The sequence below is a fragment of the Protopterus annectens genome, chromosome 9.part0 (assembly GCF_019279795.1).
Source record: "Protopterus annectens isolate FY-2018-M chromosome 9.part0, PAN1.0, whole genome shotgun sequence".
Lineage (NCBI taxonomy): Eukaryota > Metazoa > Chordata > Ceratodontiformes > Protopteridae > Protopterus > Protopterus annectens.
The window spans coordinates 371,837,982-371,854,366 of NC_056743.1; the positions used below are offsets into that span (position 1 = coordinate 371,837,982).

Here is a 16,385-nt window from a genome sequence, read left to right on the forward strand (position 1 = left end):
TTTGGTATTACAGACATGATGGCTAGTTGTACAGTTAATTACTGTCATGCATATTTGTATCTTGTTCTGTCAGACTGTAATAATTAATGCTCTTGCATACACAAGGATCTCTGAACTTGCTTCTTGGCAGTTGAGCATAAATATCTCAAAAGGTATTTTGTCAGCCTGCCTTTGTAATGAGCACTGTCTTTTTCCATCTCCTTTTTTCAGTTTAAACTGGTTTCTTCAAATATAGTAATACATTTATAGTAACCGTGTCTAGCATCTGAGTTGCTCAAACCTCATTTTATTCCTTTTAGCCATCTCTACTACTACAACTACTCTGACCACATCATCCCCAGTTAATACACTGCACAGGTTGCATAAAAATTATTACTGTCCAGCCGAGCATGAAGTCCTCCTTTGAAAGGACTGTGTGTGTGTGTGTGTGTGTGTGCAGTCATGGCAGGTGTGTGTAATCCAGTAAAGTTAATCTAAGCTAAGACTTGTAGAATCACAGTACAGGAACAGCTGAGTTCCCATGTACACTCACCTGAAGTAGGTAGCTGGCTTGATGCATACTCTGTACTAGAGGACATGGCCCCATAGAACCCCAACAACACCTGTGGTACTGGTATATATTACAGCCCTTATGAGTGAGTGATCAGTTTAGCAAGTTTTTGTGTTGTCCAAAATAAGAGCCAGTGCATAGCTTGTTACACCCCCCCCCCCCAACTGAAACAGGACAAACTCTTTGCTTTGCTTTCATTTTCAGACTACTACCTCCTCCTTTTGTTCCTGCACTACAGTATCTTGCCACTAATACACTAAATAATTAACCACACATGTAAAGCTCTGCTTAGTCTTCCTGGACTTGGGTATTTTTTTCCCTGTAATTTCTCTTTTTCCCCACTCCACTTTTGTTTTGCACTGTTCAGCTTACACAGTTAACCATCTCCAAAAACCTTCTTACCTTATGCTATAGTCAAAGCTTGCTAATTGTTTTCCTTAACACCGTTACATTTCTGATTGAGTGGTTCAATTCTATTGCATTTTTCTACCCCACCCACAACTCCATGCTTCACTACCGTAGCCCCCAAATCTCACCCACCCCCTGCCTCTGCATCAGAACAGTGATAACATAACTCACTAGCAGTTGCCCTACAGTTAGCATCTCTAATTCATTTATTTGAAGTGCTGCAACCTAGCATGTCATTTAGAAGTTGACTGCTGTAACTATAACTACTCTTGTCCAGTAACATTTTACTGTGCGAACTAATATAGTCAGGATAATTTTACTTCCATGCCATGTAAAATGACTGACTCAAACCCCAATAGTGTGCCTTCTCAGCTTATTACCACTCTTTACCATCTCCCATACCTCCATAATAAATATTGTTTGTATTCCTACAAACCCACACTTGCTACACCAACAGTTACCAAGTCTGTCGAACACCACAGTACCCATACTGTACTAGCAAACCACCGCAGACTTTTATAGGTATCTTACCATATGAAATCCATTCAAACTAAAGCACAAATGCGTTTGGCTACACTCTTTCATAAGATTAGCTGAGACTGTGACACTCCACCACTAAACAGTAATTAAGGAGCCTCAATCCTCACCACTGGTACCAGTGGTGAGGATTGAGGCTCCTTAATTACTGGCACCATTGGTGGACATACGTTGGGAGGATGATCGGTACACAACCAGTATTTCCAGATGCAGCTCTGTGCATCAAGTGCAGTTTCTCTTATGAGCACACAGAGACCACACTCAGCCCAGAGCTGGTTTCTCCCGATCCCCAGTAAGACTCCCCACTGGCACAGCTATAGGGTTGAAATCTCAGCTGAGTGGCCAAGCCAAGAACTCCAGCCCCCTCTCTGTCCAACCAGGGCTTCTTGTCCCTGCCCAAGTAGCTGACATGGACATACTTTGAAGTTTGATTTACAACACACACATGCACCTGGGAAAGACTGGCACAGGTTTACTAGCTATACCCCTTTTGCCCAGACTATAAGGTAGTTATCACTGCCACCAGCCAGCTCCTTATCAGCTTTTAGGACCCTTAGCAAAGGGTGTCCAATCTTACTGTGTATTGTTACTATCGATACAAATGGTAGTTTGACCAAGAGCAAAACTATTAGGAGTGGCCTACACAGTGCCACCAGATAAATACACAAGTACTCTCAGAAATGAATTATCTCTAGACATATCAACCACACTGAAAGGTTTAAATGCATTTAATAATAAGTAATAGAACAAGACAAAACTAAATATATATGTACAATGACATCAGAGTTCAAAATCACACCAAATATTTAAAACAACATTGCTGGACAGCCTCAAATTGAGAAAAATATCTAAGCTAAGCTTTGCTATATTCCTGACTATATCCTTGAATTACTATACACTAGTTCACTTACTTACTGCAGCAAGGCAACTATGTGGTGAATGGATTCTCTACCTGATGTTGTCTTGTCAAAGACAGAATGCAGAGTCTGTCTCTCTCTCAGAGAGTTCTTAAATGAATATCGCAAATATTACTGCTGGGATAGCTTGTAGAATTACCTCATTTCTTGTCGTATGACTCTAGCCCAGGTAACCCCCCCCCTCCCCTGCTGAAAGCTAGCAGTATTTAGCATCTGTCTGTGAAAGTACATACACAAGAGGTTTCCCCTCAAATCTTTGCAGATCCTGGAAGTCATAAAACAGTAAAACAGTTCCAAGACGATACAGAAAACTTCTCGGCACTGACATTGAGTCTGTTGCTGACCTGAAACTGAAAGATAACGTCTTTTTATTGTGTGGCCATAAAGTAATTAAATTTCATCTATTTTTCTGAAGTTAACCTCCTGTATTCCAGTTTGCATTGTTAAAATATATACATTTAAACCGTTACAATAGTATATGTACATTTCTGTTCTCTTCAAGTAGGGCATGATGTGGTTACATTTTAAGCACTTTGCAAAAACCTTTTCAGCACACACTTCTGTGCAAACAAGTTTGATATACACATAACATACAGTTGTAATAGATTTGTAACACAAGTATCTTATATGAATCATGTTGATATTCACAAATAACACAAAACCATTTACAAAATTCCAGACATCATGGAGCTCTCGGAATGCGTGTCTAAGGCTGGTATGAGCCTAGCATTGAGCAGCATTTTACTTTCAACAAGGATGATGCCACAATACGATCAAAAGATGTTTGACTTAAATAATTGGCTTAGTTTCTGGTGTCATTCTAAGGTGGTGCACTATTTGTTAACTTGGAAGGAGATGGTCAACAGACCACGATGCTTTGCCAGTGATGGTCTGCACTTCTCCCATCTAGGCTTTCGAATATCAGCTAAAACATTGTCTTCCCCCATAAGTGCCTTTTTAGGCAGTGCCAAACTGAAAGTACTTCTGACATATCAAATCAAAGCCAAGAAAATTTAAAGGTATTACTGCTCAATGCTAAGAGTCTAAAAGAAAAAAAACTCCACTCCCTAGAAGCTCTCTTTACCCTAGAGAATGCTAACTTCTGTGCGGTCACTGAGACATGGTTTAAAGCCGTGGAGAGCACACCAACACTGCAAGGGTATAATACTTTCCACACTTTTAGGCCAGCTACTTCACAGTCCGGGACTAAAGGTAGAGGTGTCTCTATTTACATAAAAAATAAATATACTTCAAGGCTGTTCAAACAGGACAATGCACTTGAGCTGCTCCATGTTCAAATTACCAAAGGCAAACTCCAATACCACTTCCTTGCAAGCTCTAGGTCCCCCTCCATGACCCAGGAAACCCATACCATATATTTACACTTATTAGAAACACCAACCATCCAACCCAATACCACATTCATGGGTGACTTTAATTACCCATCTGTTAACTGGGAATCCTATACGACACCAAACGTACATGTACAGAGATTTTTGGATTTTGTAAACACAAACTCCCTGGACCAGATCGTCAGTACACCCAGCAGGGGTGTAACCATACTGGATCTGGTCCTCGCTAATATGGGGGAATGCTGCACACCCCCTAGTGTAATGCCTTCCCTTGTAAGGTCAGACCAGGAAATGGTCTCCTTTGAAATAAAAATAAAATCTGGACCCCCCCCCCCCCCCAGCTAAACCTGGAATATTCAGGAACTATTCTAAGGCTAACCTCCTGCTAGTAAGTGAGAACCTGGCAAAACTTTAAGCCCCAATAAACCCTGAGAACACTTGCGCTGCCGCCTATGCAAAACTGTTCATAGAAACCCTTTACAAGCAAGTTAATAGCTGCATAGAGGCAGCTGTACCCACCAGGAAGAAGTACAGAACTAACACAAAAAAAACAAGCCACCCTGGCAGAATCACAAAATAGGCTATATAACAGGAAGAAGAAAATCATGGCAGAAATTAGGAGGTGCAGCACCCAGTAAGATAAAAGCACTCTCATCAAACTAAACAAACTGAGAAGACAAAGTTTACTAAAGCCAAATTTGAGGTATGTTTGGCCTCCCAGGCCTAGGACAAAACCACAAAGCATTCTTTAGCCATGTCCACAACCTCAAAGGCAATACACAATTGTGAGCTCACCTTCCCTCAGGAACTATCAAGTATAACTCTACCTACCATCACTAGGGAACAGGTCCTCAGTGCTCTCTCTAAGGCCAAGAACACTGTATCAGTGGGCCCACACAATATCCCAGGATGCCTTCTAAATAGCATGAAACATGACCTATCAGGGCCTCTGGAATTACTGTTAAACTGTCGCCTCCAAACAGGCTTCGTGCCTCTTGAATGCAGAAAGGCAACAGTCATCCCTCTGCACAAAGGTGGGACATCTACAGACCTACAAGTTTCACAAGTCCCACTCCAATCAGCTCAGCACATTCTGCACCAGGGAACCTCACAGCAAGGCCTGGAAAGTGGATGCTCTATTCTTCCAGTGGGTAAACCTCTGTATCTGTTCATTTCCCCCTCTACCACTCATTTCATGGGTACTGCTCAAAATAAGGGATGAAAAACCAAGGGCAATCTTGATTGCCCCAGACTGGCCACACCAGCACTGGTACCCACTGCTGTGCAGCCTGTCACCCCTGCCACCATGGCACCTACCTCAGATCCCAACACCCCTCACCCAGAAGAATGGAGAATTCATGGTTCCACAGTTGCAGACCCTGAACCTGGCAGCCTGGCTTATTCCCTGACCTCTCCTCCAGCTGCCAGCCTAAGCAAACAAGTCCTGGATGTTATACATGAGGCCCAGATGCCCCAGCACTAGAAAATCCTATGCTGACAAGTGGAAAAGGTTTTGCACCTGGATCCAAGCTAAAGGAGCCAAAACAGCACAGCTCGCCCTCCCTCCCTCTCATCCTGGATTACCTAACAGACCTAATACACAGGGGTCTATCCTTCTCTTTATGAATTTTTATGAATCTGTTTAGTCTCATGAATTAAAATTCATGCCTCTGCCATCTCTGCTCATTACAGCACAGAGCCACCTCTCTTCTCACACCCTCTCATCAAACAGTTCCTAAGAGCAGCTAACAACTTATGGCCACTCGGAAGAGTTCCTACCCCAGCTTGGGACCTTAACTTTGTGTTAGAAAAGCTCACACCCTTACCCCTCTTTGAGCCTGCAGCTTCAGCAGAGTTAAAATTCCTCTCTTGGAAAACAGCCTTGCATTTGGCCATCACTTCAGCTAGAAAAGTTTGAGCTACAAGCACTCATGGCTGTAGAGCCCTTCATCATTTTCCATGCTGACAGGGTCTCCCTCGGGACTAACCCATCCTTCATGCCTAAAGTGGTGTCCAGTGTGGCTCTCAACCAATCCATTCATTTGCCCACCTTTTTCCCTAACCCACAAAACAAGGGGGAAAGGATTCTGCACTCTGTAGATGTGCACAGACAGCTCAGATCCTATCTGGATAGGACTAAATATTTTAGAAAAACTGACTAATTGCTAGCCAGCTTCGTGTCAGGGGCAGAGGGCAAGGCTATATCCAAAAAATCTCCAAATGGATAGCACACTACATCCATTTCTGCTGCAAACAGCACAGGAAACTGTCCCAAAGGGTATCAGGATGCATTCCACCAGGGCAACCTCCATCTCTGCATCTTTTCTCAGAGGGATCCCCACCAGGGACATCCTAGAGGCTGCAACATGGACTTCTGTTCATACCTTCACCAAGCATTACCACCTGCCTGTCTTCTCCAAATCCAGGGCAGGCTTTGCCACTGCAGTCTTGCAGGGCATCCTAGCCAACCCCCAGTCTTCTTGACTGCCTCCAGCCTTTTCTTCAGCTTTGGGAATCAACCCAAGTGTGATGACTGCAACAGTGAAACACGAAGAACATAGTACAGTTGTGTGCACTTACCATAAATGTAGATGTTCAAGTGTTTTCACTGTCTCCCCCTTGTCTCTCTTTCTCTCTCTCTCTTCCTCTCACCTTACAGGGAATTTTTTATATTTACTTTCTACTGATGGTGTTCTTCCACCATAACCTAGCTCCCTATTAGGGGCTTCTGATAGTTGGGGCAAGAAAAACTGATGTAATGGCATCGGTTGCCTGATTTTATACCACTGACCTGACGTCACTCCTGTAACGACCGCAGCTGACGCAGAAATACTAAGCCTCTGGTAGTTGGGCCAACTGAGAGCTACCCCTGACAGGATAAGCCAAGTGTGATGACTGCAACAGTGCATACACTCGAACATCTACGTTTATGGTAAGTGTACACAACTGTACTATAATAATCTAGCCTTTGACCATTGTGTCTACAGTGGTGAGGAAATCATTTTATATTGCACAACTTATAAACAAAGGTATGGCATCTAAGTCCAAGGAAGTCATTGTTCCACTGTAGTCTGCATTCATCAGACCTGTCATTGAGTACAATGCCCCCTTTGGTATGTACCTAACCCAAGCATATCTAACATTTGAAATGTACACAGAGGTTCCTCACTAAAAGAATACAGGGTGTAACTAAAATGTCCTATGCAGACTACCTCAAGACCCTATCCCTGTATTCTGTCTCATACAGCCTTTTGAGGGGAGATCTATGCCTTGCATACAGGGCATTGCCAGACCCCAATTTGATATACCTCCTGCATATCCAGAAAACGAACAGCACCAGAATTATCCGTTCTAAAGACTTAAACATTGACAGTGATAAAAATAGGACCTGCTGGAGAGATAGGTATGTGTCACAGAGACTACCCAGTCTATGAAACGGGCTCCCCATCCATGTAAAAGTGTTCCTCCCTAACCCAATTCAAGTGCAACTTGGACAGTTGGATGGGAAAATGGAAATTCAGCCCTGCTGTGCCACCTATGTCTCTAATGGACAGAGGTAACCTGTAAATGGTTCATTTCCCAGGCCCATGGTTACACTTATCAAGGGTATCAGAACTTGTCAGAGATTTGGGATGCATGGCTAGGCTTAAAAAGGCCCGTCTGTTCATTAGGCTAGTAAACACCTATGAACCTGTAAGCTGTGCTGGCAGTACCTCCTTTCATGACAGACATATTCACCCATACCCTGTCCCCACACAGCTAAAAAAAAAAAAAAACAAAAAAAAACAAACATAGTATTAAATGTTAGACCAAATGCAACCACATTGCCCAAAATATACCAAAAAAAAATCTTTCACCAAACACTGTCAGCAGTAAAAAATCAGTTGTAGTCAGCCAACTCTTCAGTAAAAGCTGTTTTTATTCTTCCCATAAAAATAACTTGCAGATTGAGCGCTTTCATCCCCTGTAATGGGGACTTCATCAGAATCTAATTAAACTCCATAATGTGCTCATTTAAATACTGATTAAAGTAATGGTGTCACCAACATTCTCATTTCTTTAAAGGTAACAATACATTAAACTTGTTTCTTTCCCACATGTGTTACTATACCAACAAATAAATTTCCACTTAGTTAAAAAATCAGTTCCACTTAAAAAAACGCATTTTATGTTACATACTATATTATATATGCTAGATTTAAAACTGTTTAGATACCAACACTTTAAAATATATAAAGGATATACAAACATCAGTATCAAATTTCTACAAAAAATATGAACAACGCTTTATACAAACATTCCATAAAACGTACAGATTTTTTGCAGTTTTTATTTGGCATAGTGGAATGAGTTAAGCCAAACCCAAGAGGGGTGACTATAGGAACTACTTAGAGGAAAGAGAGACTAAATAGCAATTAAAATTGACATCCACACACACACACCAGGCTTATATGAAATGGTGTCCCTCAAACCAGTATTAGTTAGGCAAGCTACCTCTTAAGTAGTTAGGCACATATTTGGGGAACCTGTTATACATTTAAGTGTTATGAACAAAACATCGTAGATTTTTAAAATATATTAAAAATATTTTAAAGTGTTTGTATCCAAACAGTTTTAAATCTAGCATATATAATATAGTATGTAACATAAAATGTGTTTTTTTATAAGTGGAACTGATTTTTTAACTAAGTGGAAATGTATTTGTTGGTATAGTAACATATTTGGAATAGAAACAAGTTTAATGTATTGGTACATTTAAAGAAATAAGAATGTTGGCGACATCATTACTTTAATTAATTAGTATTTAAATGAACACATTGTGGAGTTAAATTAGATTCTGATGAAGTCCCCAGTACAGGGGATGAATATGGGAAGAATAAAAACAGCTTTTACTGAAGAGTTGGCTGACTACAAGTGCTTTTTGCTGCTGACAGGGTTTGGCGACAGATTTTTACAGTATTAAATTATTAAATTGCCATTCTCTTTTTCTTTCCCACCCCCAATTCCAGCCTTCTCCTCATAAATACCAAACTTAGAAGCATATGCAGTATAGTCTAGGGCATACGTGCTTGGTATCATCACATATTTGGCAGATGTAATCACAGCTACAGAAATGGGGCTGAAAGAAGACATAAATGACAATGAAATTACCCCACCTGCTTTCAGTATTAGGCTTGATAAGGCAAATAAATGGGCAGGCGGAATTGTCATCTGCAATAATTCCCTAAACATCCACATATGCACAGGCGAATAACTTCAATTTAATAATGCAGAACTAATTGTATCACATTTCAAAATGAATAGCAAGAAAACGCTCTGTTTAGCAGTCGTATATGATTTTCACCAGGTAAAAACATTGCCACTGTAGAAAATATCCTGTACTGGATATCCCAACTTATGCAACATGAAACATTAATACTAGGAGAACAAATATAGACTGCCAGCTTATCAGTAGCAACACCCTATCTGATTCCATAAACCTGTGTGACTTCTCTGTTGATTACATCAGTTACTAGAGTCTAGAAAAGTACTGTTAGGCAATGAACCTTAGACTGATAGACCCATCAAAAGTAAGACAGCTGATAGCCTTCCAGACATCCTAAGTGAGCGTCAACCTACTTAGCTCATAGAAGTTAGTATCCAATATAAGTGTGTAATTTACAACCAAGTTTGTAACTCAGAAAACTCTGTCAAACTTTTATCAAATGTTCAGCGGAATATTACTGGAAATGCTAAAATCTGTGCTTTTTAGATTCTTATGTCACATATTTCAATGAAATACTCCTAAAAATTCTCAGTAATCTTGCCCCAGTACATACCAAAACAGTCAAATCTAATCCTACACCATAGCTAGCAAAGGAAACTAAGAAATTAATGCTGCACTGTGACAAAGCCTGGAAAGATTGGCTCAGAAATGGAAGACAAAATACATTTCAACTTTTTAGGCAACTAAGGAGCGTCTAAAATACTAAACGAAGCATGACATGCAAACCTGTTATAACATCCTCCAGAAAACTTCAAAACAATCCAAAACTCTTCTGGGCATTCATAATCAAACTTTTACATCCAGACAATACGATCATCCACACACCTATATCGGACCATGCTACTGATTCAATTCCCAGCCACTGATTTAATTCCCATGCTACTTCATAGGTTGGTACTAGGCTATCGGCCCTAGGGCCTATACAAGCCTAGCCGTAATAATTATCTGGATATTTCTTCCCTGGACCTCTGTCTAGCAGGACGACTGACGTGATCCCCGGGGTGAATTTCTTATCTCCCATCCAATCGTCAAGGTTCCTTTTGAAGTGGGTCAAGGAGGCGCTCTGCTTGACATGTATGGGCAAGTCGATTCCAGAGTATGGGGAGTCTGTGGGTCAGGAACCTATCTCTCCAGCATGTTTTGTTCATTGTGATGACAAGGTTTAGATCCCTGGAGCGTGTTGCTCTGAGAGATTGGAATTTCTTTAAGTGGAGCATGTCCAACAGCTCAGGGTTTGACATGGCCTTGTATGTTAAGCAGAGATCGCCTCTGAGTAGACAGTATGCCACGTAGTATAGCTGGAGTTTTTTTTTTTTTTTAGACGGTCAGCATAGGGCATCTGCTTTAGGCCTGTGATTCTTTTAGTGAGGTATTCCTGCGGCCTTTCCAGCTGTTCCAGATGCCTTGTGAGGTACATAACAAATGGGGCGTTGTACTCTATAATGGGTTTAATGAGGGATGAATACAGTGGGACAATGACCTCCTTTTTTCCTGGATGAAAAGTCCTTAGTGATGAGGTGTGCCACATAGAAGGATTACCTGACTGTTGTGGCGATGTGGTTATCGAAGGCGAGACCACTGTCCACCTGTGTCCCTATCCTATGTCTCTCGTCACACTTTCTGTGTTTAGTGTACTGCCACCTATGTGGTAATTCATGGCTACATGAGTTTTCCCAAAGGGGATAACTATGCATTTCTCAGCATTAAGCCTGTGTCCATGGCTCTGACACTAAGCATCTGTTTCTTAAGGCCCTTTTGTATAATGTCCACATCATTTGGGGATTCAGTAATGGCTCCCAGAGTCCCTTAGTGTTGGCCTGTACTTCAGAGAAGTATATGCCAAACAAGAACGGTCCCAGGACTGAACCCTGAGGTACTCCACTTGTCTGGAGCTGGATTTGGAGTCAGTTACTTTTACAGTCTGGCTTCTGTCAGTAAGCCAGTTGGCAACCTATCAAGTGACGTAGGGATTTATGCCCAGCTTAGTAAGTTTATCTACGATTCCAGAATGAGGGATGGTGTTGAAGTCATTGGCAAGGTCCAGATAGGCTGAGTGGACCGTCTTACCTTCGTCCACATCTCTGGAGTCTGATTCGAAGAAGTCGGTCAGGTTCAGGAGACAAGATCGGCCCTTCACGAACCCAAACTGGGTGGGGTCCAGTGTTTGAAGGTTGCCACTGTCTTTATTTACAAGTTCCATGATAATGCGTTCCATGCCGTTGCAGATCAGGCTCGTCAGACTGATGAATGTGGATCCCCTCTTGTGGAGTGGGGTAACTGTAGCTGTATGCCACTTAATGGGCACGAAGCCTGAGGTAAGGCTATGATTAAACATGATGCTTAGGTGAGGTGCCAATTCATTTTGTAGTTCGCGTAGTACACAGCCCGGGATGTCATCTGGTCCCATGGATGCTGTAGTCTTAGCTTTGGAGAGTGCAGTTTCTACCTGTGTGGCCATGATTACCGGAATTTGGCAATCTTTTGGTATCTAGATGGGCCCTTTAGGGGGTGGGAGGGGGGTGAAGTTGGCACTAAATCGATCTGCCAGGATATTGGCAATATCCTTGGGATCAGTATATTAAATGCCATTCTGTTGTAGCTCAGAGCAGATCCGAGCATTGCCATTTAGATTCGTGACATAACTATAGAATGCCTTGTGGTTGTCTTGGAAATCTTTGACAATTTTATTTTTGTAACTAGCGTTGGAGGATTTTATGAGGGATCCCAGCTTCTTGTTTTTTGCATGCTAGGATTTTCCTCTTTTCTGCAACAGTTTCTTCCTTCTGTTGTATAGTTTGTTTATGGCAGGGGACCACCAGATTGGCTTCCTTTTTTGGAGAAAAGCATCTTGGTTCTATTTGGGATGGCACGATTCATGCACGAGTGGATGTGCTTGTACAGTGCCTTAGTGTAGGATTCAGCAGTTGAACTTTCAGCTCCCGTCTGCATGGGTGTCATGAAGTTTGTCACTTCTGACTTGAGTAGCATGATGTTGGCTTTGGAGACTTTTTTTATGGAGGTGTCCTTACTGGGGGGGTAGGAAGTGGATGTCAAGGGTGATTTGCTTATGGTTAGACCTGAGCAATGAGGGAGTGACCACTGGTGTGAAGCATCTGTCTCCCATGTTGCTAATGACCAGGTCTAGGATATTGGAGCCCCTGGTGAGACAGTGAATTAGTTGATCCAAGGTGTTGGAATTTATGAATTCCAAGAACCATTGTTCAAGGTGTTGGTACCCAAGTAGTTTTCCCAGTTAATGGCAGGTTAGTTGAAATAACCCAGTATTAGGGTGTTTGGCTGTATCTTAATATTTTCCAATATGTTTAGACAGGTGTAGTGAGAATCTTGGGACATGGTGGGGGAGGATCTGTAGCAAGCTACAGTTTGGATTGCAGTGTTACCTAGTGTTAGTTGCACCTGGAGAATTCCAGATGCATTGCATGCGTTGGGCAACTAGCCTGGAGGTGTGAATATCCTTGGTGAATTTGGACACTCCACCACCTTTATTGTTTCGATCTTGGTTTGGTGGCCGAAAAATGTGGTAAGAGTTGTAGCCTGGTATTGCAGGTGTGCTCTCTGGAGTCTTGAACCAGGTCTCAGTTACTGCACAGATATCAATGTTCTCCATTTTTAGGAGTGCCTCGAGAGAGTGCATTTTGAGGTTTAGACTTCTAGCATTGAGTAACATTACCTTCAGATTTTGCATGCATGTATCTGTTAAGGTGGTGATTTTGTCCTTTGAACCTTGCCCAAAAAAGGCACTATAGGGGTGGCAAGAGCTTTAGCCAGTAACCTGAATCCCAGGGGTGACAGGTGCAGACCATCTCTGGCAAAGCATCGTGGTTTGTCGATCATGTCGTCTCAGGCAGACAGATACTGGATCCCTTTTGAATGACACTAGAAGCTTAGCCAATTGTTGAAGTCAATCATTTTATCCTTGTGGTAGCATTCTGGGTGAAGGCAGGATGCTACTCGGGGCTAGGGTCATACCTGCCTGGGCCACATGATCCGAGAGCTCTTCCATGTCTCTTTTCATGTAGTCCAGGGAGGTACTTCTCAAGTCATTCATGCCAACATGGACAATGACAGAATCTTATTTGTACGTGTTGTGGAGTGACTTGAGTGCATGCGTTATGTGGCGGATCTTGGCACCCAACAGGCAGCTGATTGTAATTTTCTTCTTCTTCAGCCTGGTGAGTGGGACATTAGTGTGCCTAACTATAGTCACCTATGACTTAAGCGTTTGGTACATTGTCTTGCCTTAGGGGTTGTTGTCGGATGGCACACTGGTATTGTGAGCTATGTGTCACTTTGGTTGTGACTGGTGTTTGCGTTTCCTCTTCGGAGGTCCTTGTTTGGGCAGGTTAATGTTAAGGGCCTCCACATATGTGGGTTTAGTTTTGCTGTATGTGGGTGTTGATGGTGTGGGTTTTGAAGGGCTATGTGTTGCTTGAGGTGTAGTGCAGGTGTTAACCTTCTCCTCTTGACTGTCTAGCACAAGACTGGCTGGAGAGAGCTTTGCTTCCAGTCTGGCTATGTAAGTGCATCTCACAGGTTGTAGTGTTGGGTGGTAGGAGGAGAGGGTTGTCTGTGTACATCACGCAGTTGCTGCATTGGCCCAGTATGCCCATATTCACCAGGTGGACAGGAGAAATCACCGGAAGCTGACCCTTGGACATGCTTGTTTAGGTGCTTTTTTTGTAAAGTGCAAGAGCTGTTTTCCCTTACCTTTGCAAGGTACTTTGCAGTTATAGGCTGTTTAGTGCCTCTGATTAATTTCTCCTTATTAACAAAGAGAGTTGAGTGCTTGTGACAGTTTAAGGCTTCCTAGTGCTTTCCAGCAGGTTCTAGAGCAAGTGCTAGTCACGGGTTCAGATTTTAGGGCTACTACTGAGTGGTAGTCACAGGGGATCAGAGTTTAGTGCTACTACTGAGAAACAAGCTAGTTCTAAGGGAAAATTTGAAGAGCAGACTTTCTGGCACCTGGAATATGTGCAAATGCAGATGTTTGTAAGCCAGAAAGTTGAAAGGGATAGAAATCAGCCCAAAATGGCTAATAAAATTAGAATTTCAGAGCTGGAAACCAGTCTAGTGTTAGGCAGTGCAATGCTCGTCACTCCCACTGGTAAGCAGTAGGACGTCCCTCTACCGCAGCAAGGTCTGGATAGCTCTGAACACAGAAAATAAAGTCCTGAAACCAGCAAAGCCTGGGATCTGGACTATACTAGCTAGGAAAGGCGGGAAACGAGCAAACAAGATAGTCTTTTTTTCTTTTTTTTTTTTTTTGGTTAAACTGATTCATTCCCATGCTACTGATTCAATTCCCACACAGTTTTAACTTCTTGTATTATATAGGCTATATTGTTCCTCACAGGCATTAATACTTTGACTATTCTTTCAGTACCTGCAGCCTTCGCTGAAGATCTTTATCTTTTTGGCTTAAGCCCAGTACCTACCTGCACCATCAAAAACACCTAAATAAGCCAAAACCAACCACCCCAGCTGCTGACTAACTCCCCTCGAACTACTTAAAAATATCTGTGGATGGAATTGTTTTTCCAGTCTTTATATTGATAAATAGAGGTATATCCAAAAAATAAGTTTCTTCCCACTGTAAAAAAAATCCTTTATACCTTTACACAAAAGTGGCATATCTGCACAGTTGAATAAGTACAGGCCCATTCCAGTCTTCTCACCCCTATCAAAACTACTTGAAAAATGTATTTATGTACAGGTTCGAGATCACCTAAATTCTAGTAATCTGCCCGCTGAAATGCAGCATGGTTTCAGACCCCATCACAGCACAACCACTGCCCTTCATCACTTTGCCAACATTATAACCGAGCATAAGAGCAGTAGTAACCTTGTGTCGGCTGTTGTGTTAGACTTGCCCAAATCTTTCGAGACTGTATCACACCAACTTTTATTCCCTGCACTTTCTTCTGTAGATCTCTCTCAATCCTCCCTTAAATGGTTCTTTAGTTCTCTGTCTGAAGGCAACAAGCAGTCAGATGCCAAGGTGTCCCTCAGAGCTCTGTACAAGGATCCCTTGTCTTTAATTTTTTTATAAACAAGCTTTACACTGCCATTGATCGAGCAAATGAAGTACAAAATGCAGATAATTCATCTTGAATACATACATCCCCACAATATCCAGACTCCAATAAAGCACGCAAATTTTTCTCTCCATTCGAAACCTGGCTCAGAAATTTCAGCCTCCTTGAACCCAGTAAAATAAAATTGATGCTGTTTACCCCAAACGTTATCTCAATCAAAAAACATCTTTTTTGGGTATATCTGCAAATAATTGGAAAATTGAGGGAGCACCAAAGACTAAATTGCTGGGAATTGTAACAGATGACAGTCTTACATTTGATCAAAGTATTTTTTAAAGAGTTAATTAAAAAAGACTTACTAGAAACTTGGCTACCTTTATAGTGCCTTGTAGGCCCAGCAAGAAAAACCCTAGCATATCCTATTTACGTCCAACCCTCTTATGTGCCTCACATATCCTTAGAAACTTGAATTCTCCACTAAAATCAAAACTAGCCTCCTGTTACAAGAAAGTAGCTAAATTTGTTACCAGCACTGCACACTGAGCTCACCACTGCCATGCCTTAAAGCAGCTAAACTGGTTAGAACTTAATCAGTACATAACATACTCTCAGCTAGTTATGGCATACAAACATTATCCTGAACAAAGTCCTGCATTAAAAAATATACCATTGCCCTACACCCCTACAAGGGACCTCTGTTCTGGTGATAAATTTCTACTGAGCATTACAAAAATAAACAATCCAATGGGCGACTCAACTATACTCCTGTAACATCTCCAAACTCGAACACCATCTTCACACAAGTAAAAATGACTAACAAACTCCCAAGTGATCAAATCAAGCACAAACTTCTTATTGCTCAACACTAACTTTTTGCTTTCCCTGACTTTGAATCATTACATCCCTAACAACTTTCCTTCCTGCACTTGAATCAGTACTCCCCATTTCACTAACCCTTAAACACTTCTCATCTTTCTCTTTTTCTAACTGCCCCTGTCCACCACTCTACCCTTCTCATGCACGTCCCCTGTATACCCAAGTTATAAACATTCTAGATACACCACACTGGAACAGGCAGCCTCAACAGAACTAATCTCTGTCGTATGTTATCACTATAATCTTATACACTACTACTTTGCTCCCTCCCCTTTTGTCCTACTTAATTTAATAACTTTGTTACATCTCTTGAATTCTTTACAAACCTGTACAATACTAAAATTCACCTTCCTACATAATTTTATAACCAACTTCATTATGTATCTTGAAAGCTTGCAAAACTTTTTTTACTGGAATGTAACT

The 16,385-nt window shown here is 41.8% G+C and overlaps 1 protein-coding gene across 1 annotated transcript in view; it reads left to right on the forward strand.

The window, feature by feature from the left end:
- The window catches only part of LOC122810529 (piwi-like protein 2), a 709,331-nt gene that overhangs the window by 330,117 nt on the left and 362,829 nt on the right, over positions 1 to 16,385 (forward strand). The window lies entirely within an intron of this gene.